Here is a 5,108-nt window from a genome sequence, read left to right as displayed (position 1 = left end):
CTCGCTCTCTCTTTCTCTCTCTATCTCTCGCTCTCTCTCTCTCTCTTTCTCTCTCTCTCTCTCTCGCTCTCTCTTTCTCTCTCTATCTCACTCTCTCTCTCTCTCTTTCTCTCGCGCGCGCGCTCTCTCTCTCTCTCGCCATCTTTCTCTTTCTCTTTCTCTCCCTCTTCCTCCTCCTCGCCCTCTGCCTCGCCGTCTTCCTCTCCCTCTCTGTCTCCCTCTACCTCTCCCTCTCTATATTTCGACTCGGTCTCCTTAACCCTAGTATTTGCTCATTATTATACCCTGGCTCTGATGATATTCATTTGTTTTATTATCCCTGTGACTTACTGCAAGCCACCTGACAATTAATGATAATAATTAAGCCGGATGATAATTAACGATGCGGTTACTAATCAAGGATGCAGGTGGTAGATAAGCAGGTAGATAAGGATGCTGCAGGTAGCTAAGGATGCTGCATGTAGCTAAGGATGCTGCAGCGTGCAGGTATCTAAGGATGCTGCATGTAGCTAAGGATGCTGCATGTAGATAAGGATGCTGCATGTAGCTAAGGATGCTGCAGGTAGCTAAGGATGCTGCATGTAGATAAGGATGCGGCAGGTAGATAAGGATGCTGCATGTAGCTAAGGATGCTGCAGGTAGCTAAGGATGCTGCATGTAGATAAGGATGCGGCAGGTAGATAAGGATGCGGCAGGTAGATAAGGATGCTGCATGTAGCTAAGGATGCTGCAGGTAGCTAAGGATGCTGCATGTAGATAAGGATGCGGCAGGTAGCTAAGGATGCTGCAGGTAGCTAAGGATGCTGCATGTAGATAAGGATGCGGCAGGTAGATAAAGATGCTGCAGGTAGGTAAGGATGCTGCATGTAGCTAAGGATGCTGCAGGTATCTAAGGATGCTGCATGTAGCTAAGGATGCTTCAGATAACTAAGGATGCGGCGAGTTACCAAGGATGCTGCAGGTAACCAAGCTGGTTGCCAGGATGCCGCAGCCTCCGGCTTGCCGATTCCCAGCGGTTTTAATTAATGCCTGGTGGAGGTTTTTTGCGTTCGTACGTTCGCTTCTTTGTTCGAGTGCGAAACGTGAGACAATTTCACGCGAACAAAGAACAGTTGCAGACGGCAGTTAAAGACTTCGCAGACGGGGGGGGGGGTCCGTCTGTATGGGGGTGTGGTTGGATGGGGTGTGGTTGGATGGGAGGTGGGGAGGCTGGAGATGGGANTGGTGGTGGTGCTGCTGCTGCTGTTGCTGCTGCTGCTACTGCTGCTGGCGGTGGTGCTGGTGCTGGTGGTGGTGGTGCTGCTGCTGGTGGTGCTGCTGCTGCTGGTGGTGGTGCTGCTGGTGATGCTGCTGCTGGTGATGGTGCTGCTGCTACTGGTGGTGCTGCTGCTGTTGTTGTTGGTGGCGGTGGTGGTGGTGGTGCTGCTGCTGCTGCTGGTGCTGCTGGTGGTGGTGCTGCTGCTGCTACTACTGCTGTTCCCTGAACATCAAAGCACACGATACTATAGGTGCCAGGTATTACGCATTCGTGATATTATCATTGTTCACTGTAAGATGTAATCAGAAGTAGATAATAGGGAACAGATTCCCTATTATCTACTTCTGATGTAATGTTCCAAGATTACACACGTGTAACGTGTACTGTACTTAAGCGCGTCTCTAATTGAAAATGTCACTAATTTATTTTTACTCTTGTTGAATTTTGTTCGAGTTACTTTTTCATTCCGATGTTACCATAGCAACGTTTTTACGCGGTGGTACTTTTCCTGCTTCCCCGCTGCTCGGGTTACAATGGGAATGGAACTCGCTCGATGATGGCATTTCTCACGGTCGCACGTGTGAGGCATGCTGCTGGGGCTTCCCACTGCTGCTGTTGTTGCTGCTGTTGTTGCTGCTGTTGTTGATGTTGTTGATGATGATGTTGTTGCTGCTGCTGTTGGTGTTGTTGTTGATGCTAATGCTGCTGCTGCTGCTGCTGCTGTTGTTGTTGATGCTAATGCTGCTGCTGCTACTGCTGCTGCTGCTGTTGTTGTTGATGCTAATGCTGCTGCTGCTGTTGTTGTTGTTGATGTTGATACTGCTGCTGCTACTGCTGCTGCTGTTGTTGTTGATGTTGATGCTGCTGCTGCTGCTGCTGTTGCTGTTGCTGCTGCTGCTGCTGCTGCTGCTGCTGCTGCTGCTGCTGCTGCTGCTGTTGCTGTTGCTGCTGCTGCTACTGCTGCACGCGCGCACCAATCCTCACCTCATGTTACTTACGTACGCCTCCTTCCCCTGTCTCGCTCGCGCTCTCTCCCTCTCTGCCCCTCTGCCCCTCTCTCTCCCTCCCCCTCACAAGAGAGAGAAAGATGGGAGGAAGAGGTAGAGGGGGGGAGGGGAAGCTAAAGGAGGGAGGTCGGACTAGATGGGGTTAGGCTGGGACAGCGAGCAAGCGTGAGCGGTTATAGAAGAGTAAAAGTTGGCAGAGGGAAGATAGAGAACAGAACCTTCTCATCCTGTTCCGAATGCTGGTCTCAACTTTAAATTGGCTACGTCACGAATTTTCCATGGTAAAATTTGTAAAAAAAAATTGGTTTTTTTTTACATTAAAAGTAAGAACTAACGTTACTAAATATATCCTCAAACTCTCACCTGATAAAAATGTTTTTACGTTGGTTAAATTTGCAAAAATCTAGACGATTTGGTAATTTCTGTTGTCTAACACTATTCCCCCAGTACTTTTCAGATACTGGCGTCTCTCTGTTTTTCACCGGCAAATTAGGGCATATAAAGAAGGTATATAAGCATGAAAAGTAAAACAGAAACACTAATTGTATTTTCATACATTTTATTTTGTACAAATAACACATAAATATACTACTTGATGGTGCTAGAAATTCGGGACGTAATCACTTTAAGGGTGCGAAGGCTCGCTGGGTAATTTTGCAGCATCTCCCCCAAGGCATCTTCCCTTCCGCAAACATTACCCCTAACGTATCCACTCTCCCAGGGTCTCCCCCTAGCGTCTCTCCCTCCCACGTTTCCCCTTCCCCAGGGTCTTCCCTTCCCTAGCACCTCCCTCTTCCCCCAACATCTCCCCCCCAACGTATGCCCTTCCCCAGGGTCTCCCCCTAGCGTCTATCCTTCCAACGTATCCACTCCTCCAGGGTCTCCCCTTCCCTAGCACCTTCCCCCCCGCAACAATTTCCTCTCCACTAGCACGTCCCTCTCCCTCAACATCTCTCCCCTAACGTATTCACTCCCCACGGTCTCCTCTCCTCTAGCACCTCCCCTTCCTAACAGTCCCTCTCTTGCATATAGTGAGCGGCGCTCCCCCGTCTCGTGTGGTTAGTCGCTCTCGCTGAGCAAGAAGCAGTCTTCCCTCCCCAACAGTCTTCTCTCTCCCACATCCCCTAGCCCCTCCCCTACTACCTCCTCTTTCTAACAGTCCCTCCCTTGTATGCGTCCTCTCGGGTGGTTAGTTTCTTTCGTTAGGCAAGAAGCAGACAGCTGCAAAGAGTCTTCCCTCCCCAACAGTCTTCTCTCTCCCACGTCCCCTAGCCCCTCCCCTAGTACCTCTCCTTTCTAACAGTCCCTCCCTTGTGTGCGTCCTCTCGCGTGGTTAGTTTCTCCTCGCTAGGCAAGAAGCAGTAAAAAAAGCTTCGGCTGCTGTAAAGAGTGAAAGTAAAGTATTGCGGCGGCGGCGGCGGCCTGCTGAGATGTACAGTCATAGCAAACATCGATACCGCTCGGCGCTGCTGCTGCTGCTGCTGCTGCTGCTACTGCTGCTGCTGCTACTGCTGATGCTACTGCTGCTGCTGGTGGTGGTGCTGCTGCTGCTACTGCTGCTGCTGCTGCTGCTGCTGCTGCTGCTGCTGCTGCTACTGCTGATGCTACTGCTGCTGCTGCTGCTGCTGCTGATGCTGGTGGTGGTGCTGCTGCTGCTACTGCTGCTGGTGGTGGTGGTGCTGCTGCTGCTGCTGTTGCTGCTGCTGCTACTGCTGCTGGCGGTGGTGCTGGTGCTGTGTGTGGTGCTGCTGCTGGTGGTGCTGCTGCTGCTGGTGGTGGTGCTGCTGGTGATGCTGCTGCTGGTGATGGTGCTGCTGCTACTGGTGGTGCTGCTGCTGTTGTTGTTGGTGGCGGTGGTGGTGGTGGTGCTGCTGCTGCTGCTGGTGCTGCTGGTGGTGGTGCTGCTGCTGCTACTACTGCTGTTCCCTGAACATCAAAGCACACGATACTATAGGTGCCAGGTATTACGCATTCGTGATATTATCATTGTTCACTGTAAGATGTAATCAGAAGTAGATAATAGGGAACAGATTCCCTATTATCTACTTCTGATGTAATGTTCCAAGATTACACACGTGTAACGTGTACTGTACTTAAGCGCGTCTCTAATTGAAAATGTCACTAATTTATTTTTACTCTTGTTGAATTTTGTTCGAGTTACTTTTTCATTCCGATGTTACCATAGCAACGTTTTTACGCGGTGGTACTTTTCCTGCTTCCCCGCTGCTCGGGTTACAATGGGAATGGAACTCGCTCGATGATGGCATTTCTCACGGTCGCACGTGTGAGGCATGCTGCTGGGGCTTCCCACTGCTGCTGTTGTTGCTGCTGTTGTTGCTGCTGTTGTTGATGTTGTTGATGATGATGTTGTTGCTGCTGCTGTTGGTGTTGTTGTTGATGCTAATGCTGCTGCTGCTGCTGCTGCTGTTGTTGTTGATGCTAATGCTGCTGCTGCTACTGCTGCTGCTGCTGTTGTTGTTGATGCTAATGCTGCTGCTGCTGTTGTTGTTGTTGATGTTGATACTGCTGCTGCTACTGCTGCTGCTGTTGTTGTTGATGTTGATGCTGCTGCTGCTGCTGCTGTTGCTGTTGCTGCTGCTGCTACTGCTGCACGCGCGCACCAATCCTCACCTCATGTTACTTACGTACGCCTCCTTCCTCTGTCTCGCTCGCGCTCTCTCCCTCTCTGCCCCTCTGCCCCTCTCTCTCCCTCCCCCTCCCCCTGTCTCCCTCTCGCTCTCTCCCTCTCTCCCTCTCGCTCTCTCTGCCCTTCTCTCCCTCCCCCTTCCCCTGTCTCGCTCGCGCTCTCTCCCTCTCTCTCTCTCTCTCTCTCTCTCTCTCTC

Source organism: Priapulus caudatus, unplaced genomic scaffold (genome assembly GCF_000485595.1).
Source record: "Priapulus caudatus unplaced genomic scaffold, Priapulus_caudatus-5.0.1 Scaffold2249, whole genome shotgun sequence".
Taxonomy (NCBI): Eukaryota; Metazoa; Priapulida; class Priapulimorpha; order Priapulimorphida; family Priapulidae; genus Priapulus; species Priapulus caudatus.
This window is presented reverse-complemented; position numbering follows the sequence as displayed.